Source organism: Euphorbia lathyris, chromosome 2 (assembly GCF_963576675.1).
Source record: "Euphorbia lathyris chromosome 2, ddEupLath1.1, whole genome shotgun sequence".
NCBI classification, from domain to species: domain Eukaryota; kingdom Viridiplantae; phylum Streptophyta; class Magnoliopsida; order Malpighiales; family Euphorbiaceae; genus Euphorbia; species Euphorbia lathyris.
In genome coordinates this window covers 124,168,813-124,183,051 of record NC_088911.1, presented here as the reverse complement: position 1 = coordinate 124,183,051, position 14,239 = coordinate 124,168,813, and positions in this window count along the sequence as shown.

Below are 14,239 nucleotides of genomic sequence, written 5' to 3'. Positions count from 1 at the left end.
AAGTTTTGGAGACAACAAAAAGGGTAAGATAGTAGGGTCAGGAACCATCGGAGGTAATCCTACTATTGAGTCAGTCTCCCTAGTCAGTGGACTCAAATATAACTTACTCAGCGTAGCTCAGCTATGTGACAATGGGAGAAAAGTTATATTTGATGCTACTGGATGTAAAATATACGAGGGAAAAACAAATGAGTTAATTCTAACTGCCCCTCGGATTGATAATGTCTTTATGCTAGACTTAAAGAAAAAGTTTTCAAAAACTGTATGCTTAGTTTCAAAGGAAGAAAATTCATGGCTATGGCACAGGAGACTTGGTCATGTAAGCATGGACCTCCTGGCCAAATTAGCAAGAAAGCAATTGGTTGAGGGACTGCCTGAACTTAGATTTGAAAAAGATCAATTATACCACGCTTGCCAAGCTGGAAAACAAACCAAACAATCTTTTCATAGCAAAAACATTGTCTCAACTAAGCGTCCGTTAGAGTTACTACACTTGGATCTCTTCGGTCCAGTCCAGCCACTGAGTCTGGGTGGAAGAAGATTTTCCTTGGTCATTGTAGATGACTTCTCTCGGTACACTTGGGTCATCTTGCTGAGTAGCAAGGATGAGACCTTTGAGACATTTTCAAATTTGGTTAGAAAACTTGAAAATGATAAAGACCTAAAATTGCCTCACATCCGAAGTGATAATGGTGGAGAATTCAAAAACCAACAGTTTGTTGAATTCTGTGAAGCCAGCGGCATTGACCATAATTTTTCTGCTCCTAGAACGCCTCAACAAAATGGGGTTGTTGAAAGGAAGAATAGAACCTTGGTTGAAATAGCCAGGACAATGCTGAGTGAGCATAGGCTTCCAAAGTATTTTTGGGGAGAGGCTGTTAACACAGCGTGCTATATTCTTAATAGGGCTCTTGTTAGACCTATACTAAAGAAAACCCCCTACGAACTTTGGAAAGGACGAAAGCCCAACATTGGATACTTTCGTGCCTTTGGCTGTAAATGTTTTATTTTAAATACTAAAGATAGCCTAGCTAAATTTGACTCAAAAGCTGATGAAGCTATCTTTTTAGGCTACTCAACAAACAGCAAAGCATACAGAGTTTTCAATAAACGAACTCAAGTTTTAGAAGAGTCAGTACATGTTGAGTTCGACGAAACTAACCCTGCAGGAAGATATCTTCCGCTGACCGAGGATGATCCACACTCAGCACCCGCTGATCAAGATACAGCCGCTGAGTCATTCCCTCAAGGGCTGACCAAAGGTAAAAGTGAACCAAATATTGTTTTCACTGACCAGTCTTCACCTGCAGAGATTGTTGAAACATAGACAGCACAAGACATCAATCTACCCAAAGAGATAAGGATTCCAAGAGGGCACTCAGAGAGTGCAATCCTTGATGCCGCTGAGAATACCCTGATGATAAGAAACCAACTCAGGAGGTACCTCAGCACTGTAGCCTTCATCTCAGTTCAGGAACCTAAGAACTTCGCTGATGCTGAGGAAGATGAATTCTGGATGAGCGCAATGTAAGAGGAACTTGACCAATTCAGAAGAAACGATGTATGGGAGCTAGTGCCATATCCAAGAAGTCAGAAGACCATTGGAACAAGATGGGTCTTCCGCAACAAGCTGGATGAGCAAGGAAACGTGGTCAGAAACAAAGCAAGACTTGTAGCTCAGGGCCACAGTGAGCAAGAAGGTATTGACTACGGTGAGACCTTTGCCCCAGTGGCAAGGCTAGAGGCTATTAGGATTTTATGTGCATATGCATCTTACATGAACTTTAAACTGTTTCAAATAGATGTTAAGAGTGCATTCCTTAATGGAGTTATAAACGAGGAAGTTTATGTTAATCAACCTCGAGGGTTTGAGGATCCTAAATTCCCAAACCACGTTTATAAACTCAAAAAGGCTCTGTACGGCCTCAAGCAAGCACCACGTGCTTGGTATGAGAGGCTGACCAGTTTCCTACTCACTAGAAACTATGTCAGGGGCAAAGCCGATACAACCTTATTCATTAAGAGAAAGGGTAAAGATACCCTGCTGGCTCAAATATACGTTGATGATATTATTTTCGGTGCTACTAATGAGTCAATGTGCAAGGAATTTAGTAAGCAAATGCAGACTGAGTTTGAAATGTCTATGATGGGAGAACTCAACTTCTTCCTTGGACTTCAAATCAAACAAGGAAATAATGGCATCTTCATCAGTCAAGATAAATATGCCAAGGAGATATTGAAGAAATATGATCTTGAAAATTGCAAGCCAATATCCACTCCTATGGGCACTGACATTGTCCTCTGCGCTGACGAGAATGGTAAGTCGGTAGACAGCAAATTGTATCGAGGTATGATAGGCTCTCTACTTTACTTAACAGCAAGTAGACCGGACATTCAGTTCTCAGTATGCTACTGTGCTATATATCAATCTAACCCTAAGGAATCTCATTACATAGCTGTAAAAAGAATCCTTAGATATTTGCAAAGCTCAATGAACGCAGGTTTATGGTATCCCAACACTCATGGCTTTACACTCGTTGGATACACTGACGCTGACTATGGTCGAGACAAGCTAGAATGAAAAAGCACCTCTGGAGGATGTCATTTCTTAGGAAGCTGTCTTGTATCCTGGTTCAGCAAGAAGCAGGCGTCAGTAGCCTTGTCTACCACTGAAGCTGAGTACATTGTTGCTGGTCACTGTGTTGCTCAAGTCCTATGGATTAAGCAATAGCTTGAAGACTATGGTGTTCAAACAAAGACAATTGAGGTCAAATGCGACAACAAAAGTGCAATTGATCTATCAAAGAACCCAATTCAACACAGCAGAATGAAGCATGTCAGCATAAGGCATCACTTCATTAGAGACCATGTACTCAAGGGTGAGATAAAGCTGACCTATGTCCCAATGGATGAGCAGCTTGCGGATATCTTCACAAAGCCACTGGCTCGTGAACAGTTCAGCATACTGAGAGAAGCCATTGGTATGTTTAATCCTCTTCAGTAAATTCCTGTTCTAAAATGTAAATTTATACTGAGTGAATTACTATGCTGAATGATTTATGCAAATGCATGCTGAGTGATTGTTATGCTGAGTACTTAACGCAAAATACATATCAATACTGAGTAAATATGCACACCGAGTAGTAATCTCAAACTAAGAAATCATCCTTTCATATACTACTGACCACTCAGAATATAAAATGCTTAGTATTCTAAACGCTGAGTGTTAGATCCGTTGCATTAAATGCAAAAGCACGCGTATAGCCACCTAGGATGACGTATGCGCCGAATGTGTCATAAAAGCCAGGATCTCTGTCGGTTGACAATCCCAAGGCAAAACTGACACATGGATTCGATAAGATCCACTCTTCACCGCTATAAATAATGGGTAAATCCCCATTTTTTTATTTTCTTTACACTTACCAAATTCTAATACAAAGCTTTCTCTCTAAAAACTCTCAAAGCTTCCCAACCTTGTTCTGAAACTATGACTAAAGTTTCTGTTAACATCTCCGGTGCCGGTCACCCTAAGACCAGCTCCGATGAACCCTCCAGGAAAACTACTTTGCCTGAAACCACCAAGGTCACTACGTCAAGCAGAGGCAAAGCTGGCCAATCTACCTTATCTAAGGGAAAGCCGACCAAGGCCAGAACCTATACCAAGGTATTTGAATTAGCGAATGGAAGGTAGACTTCTCACGATGGGTTTCTGAGGCCTTCGTAACATCCGAGCAACCCTTCTGCGAATGGATATCGAAGAATGGGTGGACAGAGCTGTTCTCCATTAGAGATCACACCTATCCTGACCTAGTAAGGGAGTTCTACCACAATCTCCGAGTTGGTGATGATAACCAGGACTATTTGGTAACTATGGTAAAGGAAAAGACTATTTTCATAAACCCTACCTATCTTGGTAACTTGCTGAAGTTAAAGAATGAGGGATCAAAACTGAGGCGATCTAGAGATCATGAAGGTACTGGGTACGATACCACCTTATGTAAACCCTCTGGCCACTCTGGAGAAGTCTCAAGCACCTCAATAGGTCAGCACCAAAAGATCGCTCACTATCTGCTGACCTACTTCATTTATCCCAAGATCAACTGCACCACCTCAGCAACGAATTTTGAGCAATGCTTCATATGGCATATGCTAACATACAAACCGATCAACATGCCAGTATTCTTGATTGCTGGCTTCCTAAGGAGCACTGGAACTCTCAGGCTGGGATCGCTCATCACCAGAATCCTCTTAGATCATCAAATTGATCTATCTGAGGAAACTAAGGCTAGAGGATCTGAGATAACCGCTGCTTCGCTGAGGGCTTTGAAGTTCAATCAGCCACTAAAGAAAGGAAAAGTTGCTGCTGAACAACAAGCTGAGGAAACAGCTCCAAAGCAAAGCAAAAGGACAAAGGCTCCAGCTGCCCGCAAGAGGAAAGCTGTTGGGACTCCTTCAAAGAAGGCTGAGCCTCAGGCCAAGAAGCCTAAGTCAGCTGCTGAACCAGGTCAGGAGAGACCTAAGTCAGCTGAGAAAAGGAGCAGACAAGATGAGCCTGAAATTGAGGAAAGGACAAATGCTGATGAGCAACCTCAAAAGAAGCAGAAGTCTTCTACATTGACTCCTATTGATGATATCCCTACTGACGTCATTGTTCTTGGTGATTCTCACTACACACAGTGTCTAGGAACCGAAGCTGTGCATCAAGAAGATGATGTACATCTGGACGATCAGTTCATTGCACAAGTTGAGGAAGAGTTAGATGGCGATAGTGAAGAAGATGAAGAACAAGAAGAAGTAAGCGGTCAGGATGACGCTGAGGACGCTGAGGAGACAGTTAGTGAGGTTGGAGCTGAGCCAACCAATACTGAGTTGCCTGCTGGAGATGAACAAGCACCTGACCAACCCAATGTTAATCAAGAACAAGAACAAGCTGACCAGCTTAATGCTGATCAAGAGGAAACTTCTCCCTCTCACTCAGGAGAATCTATACAAGCTGACACTCCTCCTCCAAGAAGAAGAAGATTAGTTAAGGCAAGTCAGAAGTCTGACGTCGTCCCTCTTGTTCAGAAACCAACTGTCCCTGACTTTGTTATACAGAAGCCGACCCAAGACCCTTCTAAACTCAAGCTGAAATTTTTCAGAAAACAACCATCACTACAAGAAATTGGGACTTTTATGACGCACAACAATTGTCATGAAAACATGATTTTTCGTCACATTATAGAAAAGGTGACGAAAATTTGTCGTTACAGTGATCGTCACGGCAGGAGCGTGGTATTATGTATATATGACGAATTTTTCATTTGTAATAAATGATTTACTTTTATATGACAAAAAAGAACATTTGTAACTATATTGTTTTGTTTTTATGACACTTTTTTTTGTCACTATGATTGCAAATATTTTGTAACATCAGACTTTATTTCGTCATGAAAAGTACATATTTAGATGACAATATTCAAATTTTTGTCGTCTATAATTATAGCTAAGGTGACAAATAGTATATAAGGTTGAATTCATAGAATTTTAGTGACGTTGTTAATGTCACACGTTTTGTTATTAGTAAGTTTAATTTCGTCATGAATATTAAACTGAGAAAATGTATATTTTGTCATTAAAATTTATAGTTAAAGTGACAACTCTATCTCAAATCGAAATTTTATTACAATATAATTATCATTTTTATTATCACTTTAACGTTTAATTTGTCACTAAAGCGTATTAATTAGTGACAGTCATCTTGTCATTAAAAGTGCATGTTTATAAAAGATAGAAATCGTCACGAAAAATTAACTTATAATAACAAATTTTTTGTTATTTATACAATATATTGTAACATTATAATGCATCATTAGACAAATAATTTGGTGACAAAATGGATTGTCCCCGTAAATATAGAGAAGATAAATAGGCGTGCAAAGAAAAACTTCGCAAATGTAATTTCCATACATAACATTTTATTGTAAGGTAACATCACAACTAATGAAAATTACTAAATCGGTATTCATAGTAATAAAAACGTCAAAAAAAGTAAAAGCATGATCTTTTACACTTTGCGCTTGGGTTGAGGCGTTTGCCTAGACAACACATCCTTCAAAACACTTTAGCTAGGGAGTTGTGAATCAATCATGCTTTGCCTCGCCTGGGGCCCTGATGAAAAATTTAAACAATGTTATGTTTTTGCATTTGTTTAAAAACTGGTTCAAAACTAATATGATATATGTATGTATGGAATTCTATTAACATGTGTAACATGATAAGGAAAAAACAATAAAATAATACAACCAACTGACTGAGTGGGAAAAAATGATCACCATTATATTATAGTTATCTGTGTCTTTTTCATCAACAATGGAAGTCAAAATCCAATAACAAATAAACAATTTCATAAAAAAATTCTCCCTGAACTAATCCAAGTCCATAATTTTGTACAATAAAACAAGCACGTATATACAAAACATATATGATTTGTCAAACTGAACTATCCCAAACCTGAAGTTCCATGCCCAGTTTTAAATGCAAGCATTCCTGGTACGCTCTGAAATCAAATAAGAACAAAAATTAGCAATCTCTCAACCTAATAATGTAATGGAAAGAATTGTGTAGCAGTAATTACATAAATAGAGACATTAAAACTGGATTTTCCACCATTATTGTTGCTCTCTAGGTGATTGTAGAAATTTAGAGCCCAATTAAGAGGCTCGGAAGAGCAAGAAGCAAAAGCATCATTGAAATCGTTGGTCCCAATTAAAAGGATGGGAATAGCAATAAACACTTAATGTGGTATTGACAGTGGATAAAAGGGAGTAACGAGAGCAGGAAAGGGGAGATAAAGTGGTAATCTAGTGGATGTATGTGTGATGCCACAATTTGTGGATTTTATACTCCACTAACTACATGTTTTTGAACTGATTTTGTAGGAAATGAAATGGCAATCGTGTCCTTGGGTTTCAATTGAAATCAAATCAAAGGGATGTATAGTTTTTAAGAGGCTTAAATACATCATTTGTCCCTGAAATTGTACAAAAAGTTTAGTTGACCTCCTTAATTTTTAAAATGTCACGATAGCCTCCTATATTTGTATAAAATATTCAGTTAGCTTTCTGAACTTGCGTAAAATGTAATCAATTGATCACTCGGTCGCAAAAAAGTAAGTTAAATGTGAAAAATGTATTCCAAGCATCTTAAAATGTTATTACATAGTTAAAAAATAAATTAAAAATGAAGTTGTCACTTGTTCAACTATACAACTTGTCTTCTTTAATATTAGAATTACATACCCCAATTTTGGTCGTTTTACTTTTTTTAAGACTCGTACAATACATCTTCTGCATTTAATTTACTTTTTGCGACCGAGTGATCAATTGATTACATTTTACGCAAGTTCAGAGGGCTACCTGAACATTTTATGCAAGTTCAAAGGGCTATATAGCTTGTTGGACAAGTTCACGAGCCAATCAAGCATTTTGGATAAGTTCAAGGGGAAAATGATGTATTAAGCCTTTTTAAGATGGAAATTGAGCAGTGAAATTTTTGTTTGCTTTTTATATACTCGAACTGACTTGTCGTCATTAAAAAAAAAAAGGACGGCCCGGTCGCAATACGCGTCCCCGCTGAGCGAGGGTCCGGGGAGGGGTCCCACCACAAGGGTGTATTGGGAGCAAGCCTATTGGCAAGAGGCCGATCTTAAGACTCGAACCCGTGACCTCTGGTCACACGACAACAACGTTTTACCGTTGCGCTAAGGCTCACCCTCACTGACTTGTCGTCATTATTTCGGAAAATTAAAAATAAATAAATAAATATATATATTTATTTAAAAGGGGAAAATGAATATATACATTAATAATAATACAAAAAATTCAAACAATATTATAAAAATTAACATGGAAATATAGATGTAAAGTTAGTTTAATTGTACATATAAAACTATTTGACACCATAAGAGAAATAATGTTCTAAAAAGAATTATAATTGAATGTTAAAATGAACAATCAATTTGAAAACGTTGAATTTAAAAACTAATAATAAAAGCTTTGAAATATAGAAATGTTACGTATGATATTATAAAATTTTCAAAATTAAATATAAATCACATCTTAAATATTTGGTCATCCAAATATAAAATATATGAAAAAATATTAAGTTGTCAAAACAATAATGAAAATGGTGTAGTAATTTAATTAATCGCTATTCTACATGATTATTTTAATTAATGTTATTTTTATGACCATTTATACATTATCATAAATATATTAAAAGTTTTCATAAATATATATAATATTAATTATATAAAAATATATAAATATTGTCACTTACAATAAATAAATGACAATATTCATTTTATCATATTTTTCAAATTATTTATGACGTATTACAATCGTCATTAACTTATTATTTTTCATGATGAAAAAATAAATCGTCATCTATTAAAATTATTTATTCAATAAATATTTTTTCTCCAATTTTAAATTACTAAAATTTCTCCATAAATATTATAGTGATGATCATCCATAAATCGTCATACTAACATCAAAATACATGACGATATTTAAATGTTATCATAAAAGATAATAATATACGATGAAATCTAATTCGTTACCGTTTGTTCGAATTAAGTTGTGATGAATACAAAGTATCACAAAAAAGTTTTCTAATCATGACGATAATTTTGTCAACAAATTACCATTATTTCGTCAAGAAAAAAAATTCCGTCCAAATTAATTCTACTAACTTTTGCGCCCAAAACTATATGTTACAATTTTTCACTTATTGTCATAAAATAGAATTAATAGTGACAAATTAGTAAATCATTGGAGACACAGTTAAAAAATGTCATGAAACAATTAAAAATAGTGACAAACTGAAAAAATTGTCATGTTAAATGATTATAAGTGACAAAATTATGTTCGTAGAAAAATAAATTGTCATAAAAGGTCATATTTCTTGTAGTGCATCTTCTACTCCATCGGCTTCCATTGAAAAGCAAGCCTCTGTTTCTTCACCAAAGGAACACGCCGACTTGAATGCTTCTGCTAACTCTATAAGCCAAGTGGAGTCAATTCCTGTCAATGCTGTTACTACAAGCATTGTGCTGACTCAGGACATTCCTGCTCCAGTCAGCACAGACAGCATACGAATTACTTCTTCTCCAATCAACACTTCTGTCGATCAATCAGCTTTACCTGAGACTCAAGTGCAGATTGGAAACACACTTCCAGTCACTGACCATGTTATACCCTTGACTCCTCTTCCAACCGGTCATACTGAGGAAGCTAGGCAAGTTCATGAAGGCTCTCTCAGCTACTTGCATGCCACCGAGTCTGGTAAAAGAATCATCGACTCGGTGCAAACATTAATCAAAGACCTTCATCAAACCACTCCACCTGCTGCTGGGTCTTCTACTATTGAGACAACTCAGCTCTCCCAAGTAACTCAGCTTCTCAATGAAGTTAAGGGATTCAAGGATTTGCTGAGTGTCATAGTCTCCTTTCAAGCACATCAACCTAAGCAGGATTCCATCACAAAGTTGGCTGAGCTCCAGCTGACAATTGTTCAACATCTCAATTCTCTTCAAGGTCAAGTTCAGACCCTGTCAGCTGCGAACACGCGATATGCTACTTCAGATGAAGTTAAAATGCTCTTTGCTCAGCTTCACACCGAGCAAATCAAGACCAACGAGCAAATGGTCTCCTATTCTCAATGCTCAGTGGAGCAAATTGGTGAGGCTGTTCGACTGTTGAAGTTGAACAAACAAGAAATGGACACTGACGCCATGAAGCAAAATGAAATATTGTCTGTCACCAGACAAACCTTCAACCATGTATGTCACAACAATATTCAGCGTTAATACTACGACACATCCTTACTGAAGACATTTCATCAAGTCATTGCTGGCCTGACCGAAGCACTTACCTGGATAGGTAAATCTCAAGCTTTCATAGTAAGCATGATCAACGCTGCTGAACTTAATATACCCGCTGAGGTCTCAGATGATGGAGTTGCTATTTTTGATGGTGTCAATGAAAGCGCCGATAGACTTAAGGAGCTGTCCAACGAACTGACCAGAGCCGTCTTAACCGACGCCTTTAGGATTCCTCCTCTCGATGCTGACAAAACGGGGGAGAAAGAACAAGCTAGAACACAGCATGAGCATAGTCAGTCCAAACAAAAGAAATAGAAATAGAAATTAGGCTAGCTCAGTTATGCTAAGTTTGTAGTCTCTATGTTTATGCTTTTCTTTTGCTGTATACGCTGACTACTTCTAGTAATATCAATACTTGCATCTTTTTATCCAAAACCTGAGTTATGAGTTATTTTATACGATGCTGAGTATTAAGTCATTATGTATCTTCAATTATATCCAATGCTGATAATATGTTTGACATTGACTTGTATGTTTATATAACATTGTCTTATAAAACTCATTGAACAACAAATTACTCAGTGCCCTCTGAATGATAAAACTTCCGCTTAAACACTGAGTAAAATAGAATATGTTCCATGAGCTGACCTATATCTGAAAACTGACCTTAGACTTACTCGATTAAACCTTCAAATGTTTAGAGTAAAACTAAGTCAGTAGCTCAACCCTGATGGGGGAGTTTGCTAAGTTATATTAGGTCAACTATCATGGGGGAGCTCAATACTGAGTTCTTCGCTGAATAGTTTTGCCAACATCAAAATGGGGGAGTTTGTTGAAACACCTTTCCACATAATTTTGATTTGACAAAATTGTTTAAGTATAATTAAAAACATATTCTAAACACACTAAGTTTAAATGCTTTGATTTATTCTACTAATGTGTTTGTTCAATGTTGAGTTAAATTGTTTATAAGACACAAAGATTAAAAGGCCCAAAGCCCAATACGGAAGTCAAAGCCCAAGTCAAACAGTTTAAGGCAACTCGGCCCGCGTATGTCAAAACGTTGTCGTTATGTACAAAACGCAACTCACCGGAAGAAGGATCTAGAAGACCTTCGAGGAACAACTTCGGGACGGAGCTGCTGAGTTGATTTGACAAAGAGTACAAGACAGCAGCTGACTAAGAACAACTTCCAGAAAAAGTGTTTCCACTTTGGGTAAAGTTCAGACGACACAGAATGATGTCTAGTTGACCTTACCATAAATGAAGAGACATTCTGCCGAGCTGACCAAAAGCTGACCGAGGACAGAAGATACTCAAATCTGATTGGCCGAGAGCTCTGAGCAAGACAGGATGACAACGACAGGAAGCCGTTTCCCTCCAATGGTTATTTCGAAATTCGAAATGACCGATGCCTCAGACGTCTCTATAAATAGAGCCCTTCAGTTGCTTCATAAAATACAGAACTTGATCAAGCCATTACGCTGACCAAATCTCTACTCAAAGTTCTGCAGGAAAAAGCAAAGCAATCTTACACTAAATTTCATATCTTTTGTGTAAAAGTCTAGAGTGATTATTCAATCATCTAAGGTGTCTTAGCAATCGTTGTTTAGGACAAAACACTTATCATTTCTAGAGATTATAAAGGAGAGGCTGAGTACTCGGTTATAGTACTCAGCGAGAGATTAGGATTGAGTAGAGGTATAGAGGAAGGAACTCTTGTTATACTCAGTTGCTAAGATTGTAAAAGGTTTGATGCTCTACCGTTAAAGAGCTCAGTAGAGAATTCGAAATCTCGGAACGTGTTCCGGGGACAGGACGTAGGCTTGGAGGCCGAACCTGGATAAATCTGCTGAGTAACACATCTCTAACCTTAAACTCCTTTATATATTTATTGCTTGCTTAAACAAAAACTGACCAAGTAAAGAGGTCAAGCTGAGTTGTGCGCATTGAATATCTGAGCTCAGGAATAGACTCTAAGTGCTATCTCATGACTCAAGTAAAGAAACTGACCTAGTCACTAGTTGACTAAGCCAGTATCTTGCTATTCACTCAGCGCTGCTGTTAAAACCTTTTTCTCACGAAAAAGACGTCTGCCCTAACTTAAATTTTTTTAAATAGTTCCTAACCCCCCCTTGGAACTCTACTTGTAATATTATAAGGGACCAACACGGGATTCTTTGCCAAATGAATGGCACTCTAACTATCGTTGTACAGAATAGGATCCTTCTGCTCCTTTCCAAACTCACACAAGAAACTCTGCAACCATACCATCTCCTTACTAGCCTCAGTCACTGCAACGTACTCAGCTTCTGCAGTAGACAAAGCCACCACCTTCTGCAGCTTTGAAGCCCAAGAGACAGCAGTACCACCCAATGTGAAGACATATCCGGTTGTACTTCTTCTCTTATCAAGGTCACTAGATGCCAAATCTGCATCCACATATCCTGTCAACATAACTTTCTTGCCCTCAAAACATAGGGCCTGTTCAGTGGTTCTCTTCAGGTATCTCAAAATCCACTTTACTGCTTCCCAATGCTTCTTACCAGGGTCTCCCATGAAACGACTAACAACTCCCACAGTATGTACAATATCCGGTCTTGTGCACACCATTGCATACATCAAGCTGCCAATTGCTGAGGCATACGGAGTTCTCTCCATCTGGACTCGCTCTTCTCTGCTCTTGGGTGAGTCATGTTTAGATAGCTTGAAATGGCTACCCAAAGGAACCGTAGCTGGCTTGCCATCTTGCATGCCGAATCTAATCAAGACCTTCTTGATATACTCAGCTTGTGAGAGATACAACTTTCCAGCCTTCCTATCTCTTTCAATCCTCATATGCCCAGAATCTGCTTAGCTTCTCCGAGATGTTTCATAGCAAACCGCTCAGATAACTGCTTCTTCAGTTTTCTCACTTCTCGAGCACTCGACCCTGCAATAAGCATATCATCAACATATAACAGTAAAATTATGTAGCCTTCATTCAATTTCCTGAAGTAACAACAATGATCAGCTTCACTCCTCACGAACTCAATATCATGCATGAATCCGTCAAATTTCTTGTACCACTATCTTGGAGCTTGTTTCAGACCATACAAGCTCAGCGTTATCGGACTCATAGCCCTGAGTTTGCTTCATATAGATGTCTTCATCTAAGTCCCCATGAAGAAATGCCATTTTTACATCCATTTGCTGCAGCTCCAAATCTTCTACAGCTACCATACTCAACACTAAACGAATAGTAGTCAGCTTCACCACTAGAGTAAAAACGTTAGTATAATCTATACCGTACCTCTGCTGAATGCCTTTCACGACCAGTCTTGCCTTGTAGCATTTGCTACCATCAGCCTCTTCTTTGATTCTGAAAATCCACCTGTTTTGTAGAGCCTTGTTACCATTTGGAAGCTCAACAAGTTCCCAGGTGCCATTGGTCATCATGGAATCCATCTCATCATCTATTGCAAGCCTCCACTTGCTCGCATCCTCTCTACGAGATGCTTCCAAGTAGCTTTCTGGTTCACCACTATCTGTCAGCAACATGTAGTTGTTTGTAGGCATGTACCTGTCAAGTGCTCTACGCTCTCTAGCGGATCTGCGCAGTGTAATCGGTGGAGTTTGGGGTTCTTCTACCTCCTCCACAATGGTCTCCTCCATAACTACCTCCTTGCTCCCACCAAAATTCGTGATGTCTAGGTCCACGACCTCTGGTCCTACATCACCAGTATCGGATGGGCCCAGACTATCCTTGTACATTATCTGCTCGTTGAAAACAACATCCCGATTGCGAATAATCTTCCTGTTCTGACTGTCCCAAAACCGATATCTGAAATCATCACCACCGTATCCAATAAACGTGCACTTAATAGACTTCGCATCTAACTTACTTCTCTCAAAGGGAGCAATATGAACATATGAATCATATCCAAATACTCGTAGAAAGGATAGATTTACCTGTTTGCCACTCCAAGCTTCTTCAGGAATGCCACTCTCCAAGGGACTCGATGGCCCTCTATTGATCAAGAATGCTGCAGTGTTAACTGCTTCTGCCCAGAATGTCTTCGGAAGTCCGCACTTCAGCCTCATGCTTCTAGCACACTCACACAGAGTTATGTTCATTCGTTCTGCAACTCTGTTCTCCTGCGGAGTTCCTTTCAGAGTCTTCTCCATGCGAATTCCATTCTCAGCACAGAATTCCTTGAATTCCCTAAGCTCATACTCTCCACCATTGTCAGACCTCAAACACTTTGCCTTCAAACCTGTCTCATTCTCAACCAGGGCCTTCCATTTTCGAAAGGAATCAAAAGCATCAGATTTCTTTCTCAGAAAATAGATCCACACTTTCCTAGTGGAGTCGTCAATGAGGGTCATGTAATA